This window comes from Garra rufa, chromosome 4, assembly GCF_049309525.1.
Source record: "Garra rufa chromosome 4, GarRuf1.0, whole genome shotgun sequence".
In the NCBI taxonomy this organism is placed as follows: Eukaryota; Metazoa; Chordata; class Actinopteri; order Cypriniformes; family Cyprinidae; genus Garra; species Garra rufa.
Window position 1 is genome coordinate 17,876,806 of NC_133364.1, and position 20,384 is coordinate 17,897,189.

A 20,384-nucleotide genomic window follows, 5' to 3' on the forward strand; every position below is an offset into this window, starting at 1 on the left:
CCTGCTAGGTCTGAGAAGGCTGAGTGTGGGGACTCGGCCTGAGGAGCAACTAAGCAGGGGAGGCAACAAACTCACCTGAGCACCTAAACCTGCTGGGACTCCACAGGGAGCACCACTGAGCACTGGATCCCACCGAAGAGAAAAGCTCAGGATCCCTGAGTATCTGAGACAACATCTGCTAAAGACAGCTTCTGAACTGGGAGCACCTCTGCCTGCTAGGTCCCCACAGGTAGCACCAGTGCCCACAGTGTCTTCTCAAGACACACGAATGCTCACTAAATTTCTACCGAGGGAAGCTGTGCCAAAACCAAAGATCCCTGAGCGACTGAGGCAGGACCTGCTGCAGAAGAAGCCTCACACCTCTTCTGCTCAAGATACCTGAGCCGCTGCAGCTATAATCTATGTAAGCAATGTAATTATTTACGCATGAATGAATAAATGACTGCACTACTAACACTGAATTTTCTGCTGTTCTAGAGACTTGGTCAGATGGTAGAGATTAGTTTAGGGAGAAACTGGCAAAGACTCACCACAGACGGCCAATACGAGGTGCTACATCAACATCAAAAGTACTTTATAATTTATTTGTAGACTCAACTGTCTTATATCATTTGAATCCTTGACTCAAACTAAACAAAACTGATATCTCTGATTTTATTTCTGGTATGCACCTTTTATTCACCGTGTAGAATTTTGTCCAAAATCTATTTTTGTGTACTCCTCCTAACTTTCTTACCTGATAGAAACCAAACCAGTGCAGAAATATTCTCTGAAGAGTGAATATCAATAAATATCAATTAAGTTGAACTTTCACTGCCACAAAGGAATGCCAAAACATTAGCAAACATCATTATAACTATTATGATATTAACATATGGAAACCACAAAAACGTACATAAAAATACTGTCCCTGAATGCCAATTTCACGAGTGAGATTTTAGAGTTATTTTGACCACTGAACTAGGAAAACTCCCTGGTTTTAATTTCAGAAATCTGGTCACCTTACCTTACAAGTCATAGTTTATTGCCAACGGACTTAAAGTTGCTGCAAAGACTGGGTCATTGCCCATATTATAAAACACACAGTTTAACATTTTCGTACTCATTTTCAAACTAATTTGTCACATCTCACACCAGCAGAGCAACATAAATCTGTTGCTGGACTCATGGCAAACTCAATGTACAGACATAAAAATAAGGGACAAAACGAGTTTTATATTGTCTATGGCTGAAGTAGATTTTTTTTTTTTTTTATTGTTTGTTCACAATTAAATGATGACTTTGCGTTGTGTTTGCAGAATCAAACAGCATTTATGATAAAGCTTGACTGGATCTTTCTCTGTGTCACTGATGAGGAGGATGTGAGTCTCTATCTGGAGATCTGGATGACCATGAGCCTATAGATGGAGGAGTGAGACTCTTGCTTCTACACACCTACAAAATCAAATATCACATTTTTAGTACAAATTAAACCAAATGGGTTGGTGGGAGATAATAATGACTGATTACACATACAAAATAAAGCTTGACTGATTATTTGAATATATGAAGAACAAAGCTACTGTCAAGATGAGAGGTGACAACTATATTTATGTTTATATTTTTAAGTTATACAGCAACTAACCATTTAAATGTTAGTTTAAATAACAGGCACATTGCCCTGATAAGCTTGATCAACAAATTCTGAGCTACAGCCTCACATCAGGACCACAGAGAGACACCCAGTGCTATGTGTTTGTCATGAGATTTCACAGGACAAGACGCTGAAATCAGCTGAACATTCAAAAATGAGTAATGAGGGAGAACTTAGATGATGTGAGAAAATAATGTGATCTGTTTAAGAAGACTGACTATAGAGTATTCTAAAGAGAAGCTTTCAAAAGTAAGATTCACTTGAACCAATTACTTCGAAGTTCTCAAAACGCTGGTGACATCTGCTAAATACAAGAACACAGCCAAAAAAGAAAATAAAAAAGACCTTAAATGAGGTAATTGTTAATGCTAATAATTATAAGTACATAATATATTAAAAGAGTGTAGCCTTCAAATATTTTTCATTTAGGTAAACATTGCTTTAAAAAGGGGTCAAGTGAAAAGTTAGAAATAAAGAACAAAGAAACAAGTTGCAAGTCTGCATTTACACTCCAATATCTATTTTCTCATCAAAATAGTAAAAATAGTACTATTATGGAATGGATTATATACTGAATTAAAATAATTTGAATGTTACTTATAAGACTTACAAATTCGTTTTTGTTTTTTTTTTCAATTATAAAAAGTACTTTTCATTAAAATGCAAAATTGTCATTCAGGGATGGCATGAGACCAAAATCCAAGTACATGCCAATAGTGACACCTACACGTAAATACAAATATTTATAATTATGCTCATTTGAAAATATGGGATTATGTTTTATACGTTTTAACTTGATTTAAAAAAAAAAATAGTCTTGGAAAGTCCTATTTTATATTTTAGAAAACAGGTCTGGAAACACAAATTTTAATATACTTTTTCTTTTTTCCATTTCTGAAATCAAATTCCATACGTTTACATACTGCATCCCTGCTAGGACGATTTTGTTGACTACTATCCTAAAATCTCCATTCCTCGGTCTTAACACTTTCAATCATTCCTATCGTTTGCTTATTCAATGGACTGATCAACAATACCTTATGTTCCTTCTTCTTGCCAGAAAATGTCACTTTCCACGGTCAGTTTCAACGACTTAACTTTTTTCTTTTCTCATTATTTCCATTACCTTCGCTAACCACGCCAAACATTTGATGCTCCATTTCCGGAATCTATTCGGCGTGTTTCCGGAGAACAGAACAGTACAGTCCTGCTGTAATACAGTTGTTGACCACTAGAGGTAGCCGGGGATCACCTGTCATTCACCCGTCTTACATTTAAGAAATAGATATTTGTTTGGAGTATGAAACGTTTAAGTTTAAGAGTCAGTAACCCAACTTGAAGTCATTTGCAGTCTGTTGGTGGCACAATAACAACCGTCTGATAGAAAGTGTTGAGTGTGCCATCCGCTCCACTGAGCGGCGTAGAGAGGTTTCACGTTCAAAATGACACTTTTACATCAAAGTAAACAATGTGACAGCTGATGACAGTCACCACAACAAATTCGTATCGTTTTACGGTCATAAAACTACAGTTTCTGCAGATGGCAGTCACTTTGTGATAAAGTGAAGGAATCGACTGACACGCGACTCACCTGTAAGTAACGTTACGCATAAAGTGTTTTTCTCTTTGCAGTCACTCGTTTATTTTTAAGTCATTAATTACGTTTATGGTTGTAATATTCTGCTGATGTGTCAACGCGGGGCTTTTACATGTTTGCTGGAGTATTTGTGTGATGCTGCTCTTTCTTTGGCTGACACTTATTCTCTGTTCATAAGTTTTTTTTTTACAAAAAACTACAAAACTCAATTATTTTATAACCAAACATGTCCGAAGGAAGTCGTATATTTTATGACGGTTTGTCACAGACTTTCTACATTCTGCGCTCCTGCTTGACTTTATTGTTAGACATTTCAAGAACATATAGTTGTTGCTTTCCTTTTATAATGTGAATTTGAGAAAGTGATAACGCATATGAAGTAGAATAATAAGAAATAATGCTTTTATCTGCTGATGCTGTAGTGTCATTGTAGTAATAGTCTATAGAATAATGTTTGTTGATAGTTGTGTGAAACTGATGTTCCTTCACATTTATGGCACATTTAATGTTACCGTCAATACTATTTGTGTGGTTCTCATTTGAAGTTAAACACGTTTTCAACCTACTTTTATACACTCGTGACACTAATTCATACAGTTAATGTTTATTTTGTAGCTTGATGTCTTGTCATTTTGTAGATCAAGTCAGTTTTATTTGTGTAGGACTTTGTAATCTGTCTATATAATCTATTTTATTATACATAATTTAATCAATTTCATTTTTTGCATCTGAGTTCTACTTCAGTTATTTAAATTCTGCTTTAAATGTGTAAATGAATACTCTAAATTGTGTTGTACAATTGAAAGTTTGTTTACAATATGGAGTAATGTCTTTATTTACATTTCTACAGAATATGTTTGGACCATTACACCACAATAGAAGCATGTGTACAGACTGTAATTATGGACAATCTGCTCATGCACAGGTAATGGTGTCTGTGTTTGTATTCAAGGGTCATACAGTACAGTCTAATCTGCATTTAAAAGAATGAGTTCGGGGTCTGGCTAAATATTAAGATTTCATTTTTTAAAGTTTTATTTGAGGCAAAACATAAGGCTTATGTGTTGCTGTCAGATCTCGATTATTGAAAATCACATTTGATCTGATGCTAAACTCACTTGACTAAATCAAATGAAAAAGTCATGACTTTGTATGTGTATTGTTTTCTCAAGCAAAGCAAATTTTGTAGGTCCACTAAAATTTACACATAGATAAATGTTGTGTTGGAGGTGCATGTTATTTGGAAACATGCTTTAGCAATCAAATCGAAGTGACAGTTTCTTAAGTGAAAACTTAAAGGGTTACTCCACCCCAAAATGAAAATTTTGTCATTAATCACTTACCCTCCCCCATCTCGTCCCAAAGCCGTAAAAGCTTTGTTCGTCTTCGGAACATTATTTAAGATATTTTGGATTAAAAAAAAAGCTTTGTGGCTGTCCCATTGACTGCCAAGTAAATAACACTGTCAAGGCCCAGAAAAGTATGAAAGATGTCATCAAAAAATTCCATCCGCCATCAGTGGTTCAACCACAATTTTACAAAGCTATACGAGAATTATTTTGTACGCAAAGAAAACAAAATAACAATTTTATTCAACAATTTGTCTCCTCCGCGTCACAGTAGCACCATTTTGGAGAGTATTCACTGGATGCAAACAGTGTACGCTGTTCTCTGTCAGCTGCATCAATCGGATAAGCTGTTTTTGTTCGAATTAAAGCATAAGTAAACAGAGAAATCTTATCCGTGTGTTGCGGCTGACAGAGATAAGCATACTCTCCAAATGGTGCTACGGTGACCAAAGGAGGCAAATTGTTGAACAAAGTCATTATTTTTGTTTTCTTTGCATACAAAAAGTATTCTCGTAGCTTCATAAAATTAAGGTTGATGGTAGATGGACTGTTTTGATGATGTCTTTCATACTTTTCTGGGCCTTGACAGTGTTATTTACTTGACGGTCAATGTCAATTTTCATCTAAAATATCTTAAATTGTGTTCCGAAGATGAACAAAGCTTTTATGGGTTTGGAACGGCATGGGGGTGAGTAATTATAACAAAATATTCCTTTTGGGGTGGAGTAACCCTTTAAGAACCAGATGAATATGTGTTAGACGGTAGTGAATACCTAATGGACAGTTCAGCTCGTGCTCATGTTCTACCTAACCAGTATTGCGTATTTTTTCTCCATAATAATCACAAGATATCTTCAGAATGTCTTCTTTTGTGTTCCATGTCATACTTGTTTGTAACAACATGAGAGTGAGTAAATGACAGAATTTAGGTTTTTGGGTGGAATATCTCTTTTGGTCATTGACATATCCATTTTTTATTTTACACCCTACAACACATCCTGCAAAGATTGTTTTGTCCCCAGAACCTAGTTGAGTCCAGTAGTGTAGAGCAAAATATTACTGAAGCATACAGTGGTGGCCAAAATTAGTAGAAAACTAGTATTTTCACCAGCTAAAAATGCTTTTGCTGTAGTGTGTCAGTAGGAAATATCAGTTTTCATTTCCAAACATTAATTTTAAATATAGCAATAATAGTGAGATTTTTGTTTGCACAAGGAGTCTGACAACAGCCAGTGCTCAACACAGAGATCTGATCTCATCATCATCCAGTCTGTCTGGAACGACATGAAGAATCAGAACAAACTGAGACAGACTAATCCCAGAAAACTGTGGCAATGTCTCCAAGATGCTTCAAGAGACTTACCTGCAAAGCTACGGGACTGTTAAAAGTTTTGGGAACTTGTGTAACAGTGCTGTCAAATGAGGATGCTGTCAAAAATCATGTCATAAATAGATTTTCTTTATCAATAAAGTTCTATTAACTAAATTAAATCAGCGTTTGGTGTGACCATCCTTTGCATTTAAAGCAGCAGGTGCACTTGCTCACAGAGTTGGACAGTAGTTAAGTATTTCTACTTTACTCAAGAAAATTTAAAAAAAAGTATCTGTAGTTTATCAGAATGTTTTTCTTTGGAAAACTTTACTGAACTACATTCCAAAGCATAATATCAGGCTTTTCACTGCACTACATTGAATAAATGTTGTTTGTTTTACCTTTAGTAATTAAGAACATTAAAAATGTAGTACTTTATTGTACTCAAGTAAATCTTTGAATTATTTTTACTTGAGTAAAAGTAAAAAAAGTAATAGATTTCTAATATAATTAAGTATTAAATGTCATTTAATATTAAAGTAGTGCAGTAAAAATTCAAATATTATGCTTTGGAATGTTGTGAAGTAAAGTTTTGTAAAGAAAAACACAGACACTTGAAAAGTCCTTTTACAGCAGAGTTTATCAGGTAGCTATGCAGGTAGGTCTCTTGAAGCATCTTAAGAGACGTTGCCACAGTTTTTCTGGATTTAGTCTTTCTCAGTTAAAGAAGGATGTTTAACTGGGTTATGGATTTTTTTTAAAGGATCGGACTATTCAAGTTAGGGTGGGATCAACATATTCAAAGGTATATACAATTGATAATGGAACTCTGCAAGGCAGTGTTTGTAGCCCTATACTTTTTAATATTATGATTAATGATGTATTCTTTAATGTTCAAATTGGAATAGGTAAATCTCTCTACGCAGATGATGGGGCTTTATGGAAAAGAGGAAGAAATGTTAAGAAAGTTGAAGAAAAATGCAGAAGGCTATTAATGATGTTGAGAAATGGGCAAATTGTCAGGGATTTAGATTCTCTATAAGTAAGACTCATGTAATATGTGACCCTGGACCACAAAACCAGTCTTAAGTAGCATGGGTATATTTTTAGCAATAGCCAAAAAATACATTGTATGGGTCAAAATTATCGATTTTTCTTTTGTGCGAAAAATCATTAGCATATTAAGTAAAGATCATGTTCCATGAAGATATTTTGTAAATTTTCTACCATTAATATATAAAAACTTGATTTTTGATTAGTAATATGCATTGCTAAGAGCTTCATTTGGACATCTTTTACGGCAATTTTCTCAATATTTAGATTTTTTTTGCACCCTCAGATTCCAGGTTTTTAAATAGTTGTATCTCAGACAAACATTGTCATATTTTAACAAACAATATATCAATGGAAAGCTTATTTAGGCTACTCAGCCGTAAGAATCTCAATTTTGACAAATTTACACTTGTCTTGTGGTCCAGGGTCACATATGTTTCTCAAGAAAGAAAAAGAAACCAGAAGTAAAATTAAGATTGTATAAACTGGTGTTAGAACAAGTTACAGAAATTTAAGTTCTTAGGAATAATAATGGATTCTAAGATAACATTCGGATTACATATACTAAATATAGTAAATAAATGTAAGAAGGGAATCAACATACTTCGATGTTTGGCTGGGACAGATTGGGGAGCCAAACGGATTACGTTAAGAAGAATATATAGTGCTCTAATAAGATCTACAATTGATTATGGAAGCATTGTTTATTCTTCTGCGGCAGCATCGCAGATCAAAAAGATTGAAAGAATACAGTCACAGGCATTAAGAATCTGCTGTGGAGCTTTTAGATCTTCTCCAGTAGCGGCGTTACAGGTGGAGATGGGAGAGATGCCTTTGGTAATCAGGTGGCAACAACTTAAAATGGTTTACTGGGTATCAGGAAAAGGACAGAAGAGTAGTCACCCTGTAAAAGAAGTCCTTAAGAATTGTTGGGAGTATGAATATTCACATGTAGCCAGTTTTGGGTGGGAGGCTAATGATGAAGCAAAGAAGTGTGGAATCAATGATTATGAAATTAGTCCAACAGCTACATCTCCCTGGTTTTTCCAGATGCCTTCAGTTAATTTGCAATTACTGGAAGAAATTAATAATCATCAAAGAAGGATATCAAAAGATTTGTTGGTGAATCAGTATTTAGATCAAGAGTATCAGAACTGTACTCAAATATGTGACCCTGGACCACAAAACCAGTCATAAGGTTAAATTTGACAAAACTGAGATTTATACATCATATGAAAGCTCAATAAATAAGCTTTCTATTGATGTATGGTTTGTTAGGATAGGACAATATTTGGCTGAGATACATCTATTTGAAATCAGAAATCTGAGGATGCAAAAAAAAATCCAAAAGACTGAGAAAATCACCTTTAAAATTGTCCAAATTAGTTTCTTAACAATGCATATTACAAATCAAAAATTACATTTTGATGTTTACAGTAGGAATTTTACAAAAAATCTTCATGGAACATGAACTTTACTTAATTTCTTAATGATTTTTGGCATAAAAGAAAAATCAAAAATTTTGACCCATGCAATGTATTTTTTGCTATTGCTACAAATATACCCCAGCGACTTAAGACTGGTTTTGTGGTCCAGGGTCACATATATACTGATGGCTCAAAAGATCCGGAATCTGGGAATACAGCTGCAGCTGTAGTTATTCCAGAATTGGACATTAAAATAAGTAAAAGAACATCTAACTTTTTATCTGTCTATTCCTCTGAATTGATTGCAATTCATCTGGCTCTTCGGTGGGTAGAAGAGGTTCGTTTAAATCAAGTTGTTATCTGTTCTGATTCTTTATCGAGCCTTGTTAGTTTAAAAAATGGAAAATCTTATATTCTAATAGAAATATTCCAAACTCTGTACAGAATTCATCACTTGGGAGTTGAAGTATTCTTTTTATGGATCCTGCACATGTGGGGGTTGTGGGAAATGAAATAGCAGGCGAGTTGGCAAAGAAAGCTCTTAAGTGTTCTACAATAAATGTTAATGTCCCATTGGGGAAATCTGAAATGAAGGGGTTAATTAAAAAGAAAAGAAAAGATGGCAAATGAAATGGACTCAGGAAGAAAAGGGAAGACATTTGTCTGAAATAAATAACAAAGTAGGAAGTATGAGAAAGGTTTGTGGCAAAAGAAGGGATGACACAATAATCTCACGCCTCTGTATTGGGCACACTGCATTGAATCAATCACTTTTTAAAACTGGCAAACACGATACAGGTTTGTGCAGTATATGTAGAAAATCCAGAAACAGTCGAGCATGTTCTTCTCAACTGTTATGGTTATAATGAAGAAAGATCTCAGCTTATGGAGGAAATGAAGAAAGCAGGAATTAAAAAGATTAAAAAAACATTAAAGAGCTTGCTAGATGGTAATTTAACAATAACTAAAGGGTTATTAGAGTATCTAAAAAAGACCAATTTAATTAGACGACTTTAATTGATGTAGTTATTTTAATAGATGTAGGAAATAATCTTATTAAGAAAAGGTGGTGTTTGGTATTTGTTGTTTGTTTTTGTTTTTTGTTTTTTCTCTGTGCTTGGTTTATTTATTCCCTTCTATGTCACTGCCTCACACTCCACCCCAGTAGGTGGCGGAAATGCACCAAGCTGGTTTGCCAATCGCCATTAAGTCCAAAGAAGAAGAAGAAGAAATCCTACTGGTTGACAACGTGATTAACAACCCACAGCTGTTAGAGATTAGCGTAACAAACAAGAAGTTGCACGAACGCGGCCGCAAAGAGAAGTCTTCTTTGAATGTGGTAAGTGAACAGTTTTCGACGATAAAACGTTTTATATTATAGTAACTTTTTAGCATGTCCTTAATTTTGTGTCTCATTATTGTTAGTTTGCGCTGTTTGATGTCGAGAGCGGATATTTGTGTGTTGTGCTAATGATAAACACACTGGTTTGTTGTGCAAGTACAATTAGGAAAATTAGCCATGGTTTTACTATAAATAAAACCCCAAAACGATGGTGATTGTTATTGTAAACCATGGTGTTTGTAGTACAAATACAAAAGGTAATCAAGTTGACAAAAAAGCGTAATATTCTACACTTTTATTAGAAATGTCATGTAACGTTAGCTAATAAATGAGGCATTGCTCATCCACAGTAAATGACTTCGGCCTATTATGCTAGTAAAATAATAATCTATAATTGTTTTTATGCAAGCACCCCTGTCACCTAAATTTGATTAGTTTTAGCATGTGTACATTTTAATTGACTCTTTTTACATTAAGCTACAATAGTTTACAAATTTTTACTGCGTTTTGTATTATTATTATTATTATTATTATTATTATTAATTGAGACTACCATTTCACCATATATCAATCTGACTTGTGATTTCCTGCAGGAAGAACTTGTTAGTGAATTGTGAGCTGTTTTTAAGTTTCTGCTTTCTGTCTGTAGGATATTTCTGGTTCAGAGTTACTGGAGATCATGAGGAGGTGGCAGGAGAAGCAGTGGAAGGAGAATCCTTGTTGACCTTTGACTCTTTTCTGGACTTGAAGTGCACCGTTTGCTGCTGTAATGCATCTTTGAGCTGTTGGACCCGTCTGATTATACCAGCTCGGACCCATTCTCTGGGTAAATGCTTTGGGCCATTTGTTTTAACAAATGCCTTGCATTAGAGAATGATCACTGTGATTTTGTGTGTAAAGTGTGTGCTGAATAAAAGGATAAATGTGATATTTGTGTGCCGTTCATGATTTTCAGAGATCCTCTGATCTCAGTTCACAAACACATGCTGCTACTTCTAATCAGCTGTTGAATCTTTTTAAGGCTTGTGTGCATCTGGCAAATTTAGATTTGTCTTTGAAGAAGCTGTAGTTGATTTGAAGTTTAAAGTTAAGTCCAGTTTATTTGTTCTTAACAGAGCTGCTTGTCTTCAAATAAATGACTGTTTATCAGCAAAGTGTGTATCTGAATGGCTGTAATGTGGTGCAGTAATATTGCAACAAATTCAGCCACGGGTCAAAGTCTCAAGCTGTTGTTCATCTCAGTGTGAGCAGATGTCTGAGTAATATACCTTCAAATGGGCCAAACACACCTTTCTCCTTGTCCAGGTGTCGTCTGTAGAGCGAGGGAGCCTGATGAGTCCTGGATCAGATCCTGGTGGAGCGTTTTGCAGGTAAAATAAGCTGCTGTGTGGGTGGAGCCTAAAGTGGGTGGCTGTTATTAATTAATAATTAATAAAAAAAAAAAAAAAGTTTGTACTTAGCCTGTGTCTGGAATTTTTACAAGTATAAACTTAAAATTTTGAATTCTGCTGGATAACCGCTGCTCGATATTGTCTGGGAAGCCCCAGGGGGAGCGTCTGGATCTGTACTCCCCCTTTGTCTGTAACCTTCTCTCTCGTCAGGTCGTGCTCTGATCCGCTTTGCAGCTTGTCACAGCGCACTACCGAACGACCGTCACGCAACCGTGCTTCGGTGACCAGTCTGGGGCTTGAACCCGGTACCTCCCGTCCAGGGAGTACATGCTCAGTCCACTGAGCCACTGGCACTTCCACACTTACTCTGCTGTTTTGTTTTATTTTGTTTTTAATTTTGACTTTTTATTCTCTAAAGACTAGTGAAATTAAACATTTTTCCATCCCAATAGGGGATTTGAACCTGGGACTCCCAGGTCATGGACAAACGCTCTGATCACTGGGCCACAGGATCTTCTGTATCTATTCTTCTTTTTTTTTTTACTTTTGACTTTTTATTCTCTAAAGACTAGTGAAATTAAACATTTTTCCATCCCAATAGGGGATTCGAACCTGGGACTCCCAGGTTGTAAACTGACGCTCTGACCACTGGGCCACAAGCTCTTTCACAGTTACTCTTCTTTTTTTGGAACTTTTGACTTTTTTTCCCTTTTAAGACTAGCAAAATTAAACATTTTTCTATCCCGATAAGGGATTCGAACCAGGGACTCCCAGATTGTAGACTGACGCTCTGACCACTGGGCCACAAGCTCTTTCACAGTTACTCTTCTTTTTTTTTTAACTTTTGACTTTTTTTTTTCCTCTAAAGACTAGTGAAATTAAACATTTTTCCATCCCGATAGGGGATTTGAACCTGGGACTCCCAGGTCATGGACAAATGCTCTGATCACTGGGCCACAGGATCTTCTGTATCTATTCCTCTTTTTTTTTACTTTTGACTTTTTTTCTCTAAAGACTAGTGAAATTAAACTTTTTTCTATCCCTATAGGGGATTCGAAACTGGGACTCCCAGATTGTAGACTGACGCTCTGACCACTGGGCCACAAGCTCTTTCACAGTCACTCTTCTTTTTTTTGAACTTTTGACTTTTTTTTTTCCTCTAAAGACTAGTGAAATTAAACATTTTTCCATCCCGATAGGGGATTTGAACCTGGGACTCCCAGGTCATGGACAAACGCTCTGATCACTGGGCCACAGGATCTTCTGTATCTCTTCCTCTTTTTTTTTACTTTTGACTTTTTTTTCTCTAAAGACTAGTGAAATTAAACTTTTTTCTATCCCTATAGGGGATTCGAAACTGGGACTCCCAGGTTGTAGACTGACGCTCTGATCTCTGGGCCACAAGCTCTTTCACAGTTACTCCTCTTTTTTTTGAACTTGTGACTTTTATTTTTTCCTCTAAAGACTAGTGAAATTAAACATTTTTCCATCCCAAAAGATCAATCAGCTTCAGCATAATGACAGATGACGAAAAAAAGGTTTATTTTAATTAAGACACACAGACATGAAGAATCAGCATGAGAATCACAACAACGGTGACCATCAAGAAGCTTGTTGTAGCCAATCAGAACTCATCCATTGCTCCCATCATGCATTGTGGCACGAATAAATTATGAGCTGAATTGTCTTTGTAATTTCTTTTATTATTACTGTTTTCTTTTGTTTTTATGTGACTTTTTAATAGCTTGTTTTGCAATGTTCAAAGTTGATCTGTTTATCTGAATATGCCGTTTGTCACCATTGTTGAGATTCATGGGTTGGTTCTTGATATCTATGTGTGCCTAAGCCAATATTTTTTTTTTAAACAGGTTGTAAAAAAAACTTTCCAAAATGTATAGAAAACAGAGGATCTTCTGCTGTGGATTCACAAAGCTATTATGATAAGTTAAAAAATAACACAGATACGAGGTGATTCAGGTTGAACAATGAATATGTTAAAACATAATCAACACCTGATGACTTGAGCTTTTGGCTTGGCTGGCTGTTTTAACTCAAATACAGCAGTCAAACAAAATCTAACAGTGATGATGTAAGGGTCAAGAGCCCAACTAATGCAAACACTGACCACTATAATGGTTGCTTAATATTTTGGTTTTCTCCTTTGGTGATTCTGCTTATTAACATGGGCCACAAGGTCTTTCATGTTCGCTCATCTTTTTTTTTTTGAACTTTTGACTTTTTTTTCTCTAAAGACTAGTGAAATTAAACAGTTTTCCGTCCCAACAGCAGATTCGAATCCGGGACTCCCAGATTGTAGACTGACGCTCTGATCACTGATCCACAAGCTCTTTCGTGTTTGCTTTGTTTTTTGTTTTTTGTTTTTTTTTTACTTTTGACTTTTTTTCTCTAAAGACTAGTGCAATTAAACATTTTTTCTTCCCAATAGGGGATTTGAACCTGGGACTCCCACATTGTAGACCGACGCTCTGATCACTGGGCCACAAGGTCTTTCATGTTTGCTCCTCTTTTTTTTAAACTTTTGACTTTTTTTCTCTAAAGACTAGTGAAATTAAACTTTTTTCCTTCTCAATAGGGAATTTGAACCTGGGACTCCCAGGTTGTAGACCGACGCTCTGATCACTGGGCCACAAGGTCTTTCACATTAATGCTTTTTTTTTTTTACTTTTTAATTTTTTTTTCTCTAAAGACTAGTGAAATTAAACATTTTTCCTTCCCAAAAGGGCATTTGAACCTGGGACCTCCAGGTTGTAAACTGACACTCTGATCACTGGGCCACAAGGGCTTTTATGTTTGCTCCTCTTTTTTTTTAACTTTTGACTTTTTTTCTCTAAAGACTAGTGCAATTAAACATTTTTTCTTCCCAATAGGGGATTTGAACCTGGGACTCCCACATTGTAGACCGACGCTCTGATCACTGGGCCACAAGGGCTTTCAAGTTTGCTCCTCTTTTTTTTTAACTTTTGACTTTTTTTCTCTAAAGACTAGTGAAATTAAACATTTTTTCTTCCCAATAGGGGATTTGAACCTGGGACTCCCACGTTGTAGACCGACGCTCTGATCACTGGGCCACAAGGTCTTTCATGTTTGCTGTTTTTTGTTTTTTTTTCTTACTTTTGACTTTTTTTTTCTCTAAAAACTAGTGAAATTAAATATTTTTCCTTCTCAATAGGGAATTTGAACCTGGGACTCCCAGGTTGTAGACCGACGCTCTGATCACTGGGCCACAAGGGCTTTCATGTTTGCTCCTCTTTTTTTTAAACTTTTGACTTTTTTTCTCTAAAGACTAGTGAAATTAAACATTTTTTCTTCCCAATAGGGGATTTCAACCTGGGACTCCCACGTTGTAGACCGACGCTCTGATCACTGGGCCACAAGGTCTTTCATGTTTGCTGTTTTTTTTTCTTTTTTTTCTTACTTTTGACTTTTTTTTCTCTAAAGACTAGTGAAATTAAATATTTTTCCTTCTCAATAGGGAATTTGAACCTGGGACTCCCACATTGTAGACCGACGCTCTGATCACTGGGCCACAAGGGCTTTCATGTTTGCTCCTCTTTTTTTTAAACTTTTGACTTTTTTTCTCTAAAGACTAGTGAAATTAAACATTTTTTCTTCCCAATAGGGGATTTGAACCTGGGACTCCCAGGTTGTAGACCGACGCTCTGATCACTGGGCCACAAGGTCTTTCATGTTTGCTGTTTTTTTTTCTTTTTTTTCTTACTTTTGACTTTTTTTTCTCTAAAGACTAGTGAAATTAAACATTTTTCTTTCTCAATAGGGGACTTGAACCTGGGACTCCCAGGTTGTAAACTGACGCTATGATCACTGGGCCACAAGGTCTTTCATGTTTTCTGTTTTTTTTTTCTTTTTTTTCTTACTTTTGACTTTTTTTTCTCTAAAGACTAGTGAAATTAAATATTTTTCCTTCTCAATAGGGAATTTGAACCTGGGACTCCTAGGTTGTAAACTGACGCTATGATCACTGGGCCACAAGGTCTTTCACATTCATGCTTTTTTTTTTTTACTTTTTAATTTTTTTTTCTCTAAAGACTAGTGAAATTAAACATTTTTCCTTCCCAATAGGGGACTTGAACCTGGGACTCCCAGGTTGTAAACTGACGCTATGATCACTGGGCCACAAGGTCTTTCATGCTTGCTCCTCTTTTTTTTTAACTTTTGACTTTTTTTCTCTAAAGACTAGTGCAATTAAACATTTTTTCTTCCCAATAGGGGATTTGAACCTGGGACTCCCACATTGTAGACCGACGCTCTGATCACTAGGCCACAAGGTCTTTCATGTTTGCTTCTCTTTTTTTTAAACTTTTGACTTTTTTTCTCTAAAGACTAGTGAAATTAAACTTTTTTCCTTCTCAATAGGGAATTTGAACCTGGGACTCCCAGGTTGTAGACCGACACTCTGATCACTGGGCCACAAGGTCTTTCACATTAATGCTTTTTTTTTTTTACTTTTTAATTTTTTTTTCTCTAAAGACTAGTGAAATTAAACATTTTTCCTTCCCAAAAGGGCATTTGAACCTGGGACCTCCAGGTTGTAAACTGACACTCTGATCACTGGGCCACAAGGGCTTTTATGTTTGCTCCTCTTTTTTTTTAACTTTTGACTTTTTTTCTCTAAAGACTAGTGCAATTAAACATTTTTCCTTCTCAATAGCGAATTTGAACCTGGGACTCCCAGGTTGTAAACTGACGCTATGATCACTGGGCCACAAGGTCTTTCACATTCATGCTTTTTTTTTTTTACTTTTTAATTTTTTTTTCTCTAAAGACTAGTGAAATTAAACATTTTTCCTTCCCAATAGGGGACTTGAACCCGCGACTCCCAGGTTGTAAACTGACACTATGATCACTGGACCACAAGGTCTTTCATGCTTGCTCCTCTTTTTTTTTTAACTTTTGACTTTTTTTCTCTAAAGACTAGTGAAATTAAACATTTTTTCTTCCCAATAGGGGATTTGAACCTGGGACTCCCACATTGTAGACCGACGCTCTGATCACTGGGCCACAAGGTCTTTCATGTTTGCTGCTTTTTTTCTTTTTTTTTCTTACTTTTGACTTTTTTTTCTCTAAAGACTAGTGAAATTAAACATTTTTCCTTCCCAATAGGGGACTTGAACCTGGGACTCCCAGGTTGTAGACCGACGCTCTGATCACTGGGCCACAAGGGCTTTCATGTTTGCTCCTCTTTTTTTTAAACTTTTGACTTTTTTTCTCTAAAGACTAGTGAAATTAAACATTTTTTCTTCCCAATAGGGGATTTGAACCTGGGACTCCCAGGTTGTAGACCGACGCTCTGATCACTGGGCCACAAGGTCTTTCATGTTTGCTGTTTTTTTTCTTTTTTTTCTTACTTTTGACTTTTTTTTCTCTAAAGACTAGTGAAATTAAACATTTTTCCTTCTCAATAGGGAATTTGAACCTGGGACTCCTAGGTTGTAAACTGACGCTATGATCACTGGGCCACAAGGTCTTTCACATTCATGCTTTTTTTTTTTTACTTTTTAATTTTTTTTTCTCTAAAGACTAGTGAAATTAAACATTTTTCCTTCCCAATAGGGGACTTGAACCTGGGACTCCCAGGTTGTAAACTGACGCTATGATCACTGGGCCACAAGGTCTTTCATGCTTGCTCCTCTTTTTTTTTAACTTTTGACTTTTTTTCTCTAAAGACTAGTGCAATTAAACATTTTTTCTTCCCAATAGGGGATTTGAACCTGGGACTCCCACATTGTAGACCGACGCTCTGATCACTAGGCCACAAGGTCTTTCATGTTTGCTTCTCTTTTTTTTAAACTTTTGACTTTTTTTCTCTAAAGACTAGTGAAATTAAACTTTTTTCCTTCTCAATAGGGAATTTGAACCTGGGACTCCCAGGTTGTAGACCGACACTCTGATCACTGGGCCACAAGGTCTTTCACATTAATGCTTTTTTTTTTTTACTTTTTAATTTTTTTTTCTCTAAAGACTAGTGAAATTAAACATTTTTCCTTCTCAATAGGGAATTTGAACCTGGGACTCCCAGGTTGTAGACCGACGCTCTGATCACTGGGCCACAAGGTCTTTCATGTTTGCTGTTTTTTTTCTTTTTTTTCTTACTTTTGACTTTTTTTTCTCTAAAGACTAGTGAAATTAAACATTTTTCCTTCTCAATAGGGGATTTGAACCTGGGACTCCCAGGTTGTAGACCGACGCTCTGATCACTGGGCCACAAGGTCTTTCATGTTTGCTGTTTTTTTTCTTTTTTTTTCTTACTTTTGACTTTTTTTTCTCTAAAGACTAGTGAAATTAAACATTTTTCCTTCTCAATAGGGAATTTGAACCTGGGACTCCTAGGTTGTAAACTGACGCTATGATCACTGGGCCACAAGGTCTTTCACATTCATGCTTTTTTTTTTTTACTTTTTAATTTTTTTTTCTCTAAAGACTAGTGAAATTAAACATTTTTTCTTCCCAATAGGGGATTTGAACCTGGGACTCCCACATTGTAGACCGACGCTCTGATCACTGGGCCACAAGGTCTTTCATGTTTGCTGCTTTTTTTCTTTTTTTTTCTTACTTTTGACTTTTTTTTCTCTAAAGACTAGTGAAATTAAACATTTTTCCTTCCCAATAGGGGACTTGAACCTGGGACTCCCAGGTTGTAAACTGACGCTATGATCACTGGGCCACAAGGTCTTTCATGGTTGCTCCTCTTTTTTTTTAACTTTTGACTTTTTTTCTCTAAAGACTAGTGAAATTAAATATTTTTTCTTCCCAATAGGGGATTTGAACCTGAGACTCCCAGGTTGTAGACCGACGCTCTGATCACTGGGCCACAAGGTCTTTCACACTCATGCTTTTTTTTTTTTACTTTTTAATTTTTTTTTCTCTAAAGACTAGTGAAATTAAACATTTTTCCTTCCCAATAGGGGACTTGAACCCGCGACTCCCAGGTTGTAAACTGACACTATGATCACTGGACCACAAGGTCTTTCATGCTTGCTCCTCTTTTTTTTTTAACTTTTGACTTTTTTTCTCTAAAGACTAGTGAAATTAAACATTTTTTCTTCCCAATAGGGGATTTGAACCTGGGACTCCCACATTGTAGACCGACGCTCTGATCACTGGGCCACAAGGTCTTTCATGTTTGCTGCTTTTTTTCTTTTTTTTTCTTACTTTTGACTTTTTTTTCTCTAAAGACTAGTGAAATTAAACATTTTTCCTTCCCAATAGGGGATTTGAACCTGAGACTCCCAGGTTGCAGACCGACGCTCTGATCACTGGGCCACAAGGTCTTTCATGCTTGCTCCTCTTTTTTTTTAACTTTTGACTTTTTTTCTCTAAAGACTAGTGAAATTAAATATTTTTTCTTCCCAATAGGGGATTTGAACCTGAGACTCCCAGGTTGTAGACCGACGCTCTGATCACTGGGCCACAAGGTCTTTCACACTCATGCTATTTTTTTTTTTTACTTTTTACTTTTTTTTTTTTAAAGACTAGTGAAGTTAAACATTTTTACTTCCCAAAAGGGCATTTGAACCTGGGACCTCCAGGTTGTAGACTGACACTCTGATCACTGGGCCACAAGGGCTTTCATGTTTGCTTCACTTTTTTTTGAACTTTTGAGTTTTTTTTCTCTAAAGATGAGTTAAATTAAACATTTTTTGATCCCAATAGGATATTCGAACCTGGGACTCCAAGGTTGTAGACTGACGCTCTGACCACTGGGCCACAAGGTCTTTCATGTTTGCTGTTTTTTTTTTCTTTTTTTTCTTACTTTTGACTTTTTTTTTCTCTAAAAACTAGTGAAATTAAACATTTTTTCTTCCCAATAGGATATTCGAACCTGGGACTCCAAGGTTGTAGACCGACGCTCTGATCACTGGGCCACAAGGTCTTTCATGTTTGCTGTTTTTTTTCTTTTTTTTCTTACTTTTGACTTTTTTTTCTCTAAAGACTAGTGAAATTAAACATTTTTCCTTCTCAATAGGGAATTTGAACCTGGGACTCCCAGGTTGTAAACTGACGCTATGATCACTGGGCCACAAGGTCTTTCACATTCATGCTTTTTTTTTTTTACTTTTTAATTTTTTTTTCTCTAAAGACTAGTGAAATTAAACATTTTTCCTTCCCAATAGGGGACTTGAACCTGGGACTCCCAGGTTGTAAACTGACACTCTGATCACTGGGCCACAAGGGCTTTCATGTTTGCTCCTCTTTTTTTTAAACTTTTGACTTTTTTTCTCTAAAGACTAGTGCAATTAAACATTTTTTCTTCCCAATAGGGGATTTGAACCTGGGACCTCCCACATTGTAGACCGACGCTCTGATCACTGGGCCACAAGGTCTTTCATGTTTGCTCCTCTTTTTTTTTAACTTTTGACTTTTTTTCTCTAAAGACTAGTGCAATTAAACATTTTTTCTTCCCAATAGGGGATTTGAACCTGGGACTCCCAGGTTGTAAACTGACGCTATGATCACTGGGCCACAAGGTCTTTCATGCTTGCTCCTCTTTTTTTTTTAACTTTTGACTTTTTTTCTCTAAAGACTAGTGCAATTAAACATTTTTCCTTCCCAATAGGGGACTTGAACCTGGGACTCCCAGGTTGTAAACTGACGCTATGATCACTGGGCCACAAGGTCTTTCATGCTTGCTCCTCTTTTTTTTTAACTTTTGACTTTTTTTCTCTAAAGACTAGTGCAATTAAACATTTTTTCCTTCTCAATAGGGAATTTGAACCTGGGACTCCCAGGTTGTAGACCGACGCTCTGATCACTGGGCCACAAGGTCTTTCATGTTTGCTCCTCTTTTTTTTAAACTTTTGACTTTTTTTCTCTAAAGACTAGTGAAATTAAACTTTTTTCCTTCTCAATAGGGAATTTGAACCTGGGACTCCCAGGTTGTAGACCGACACTCTGATCACTGGGCCACAAGGTCTTTCACATTAATGCTTTTTTTTTTTTACTTTTTAATTTTTTTTTCTCTAAAGACTAGTGAAATTAAACATTTTTCCTTCCCAAAAGGGCATTTGAACCTGGGACCTCCAGGTTGTAAACTGACACTCTGATCACTGGGCCACAAGGGCTTTCATGTTTGCTGTTTTTTTTTTTTTTTCTTACTTTTGACTTTTTTTTTCTCTAAAAACTAGTGAAATTAAATATTTTTCCTTCTCAATAGGGAATTTGAACCTGGGACTCCCACATTGTAGACCGACGCTCTGATCACTGGGCCACAAGGTCTTTCATGTTTGCGGGGTTTTTTTTT

General features: G+C 36.1%; 1 long non-coding RNA gene across 1 annotated transcript; it reads left to right on the top strand.

Moving 5' to 3' along the window:
• Nucleotides 1-9,591: 9,591 nt before the first annotated feature.
• LOC141333063 (uncharacterized) lies at nt 9,592-10,641 on the top strand. Its single transcript, XR_012355367.1, has 2 exons — nt 9,592-9,710; nt 10,363-10,641. It is a non-coding gene; the product is annotated as an uncharacterized lncRNA (long non-coding RNA).
• Nucleotides 10,642-20,384: the final 9,743 nt, after the last annotated feature.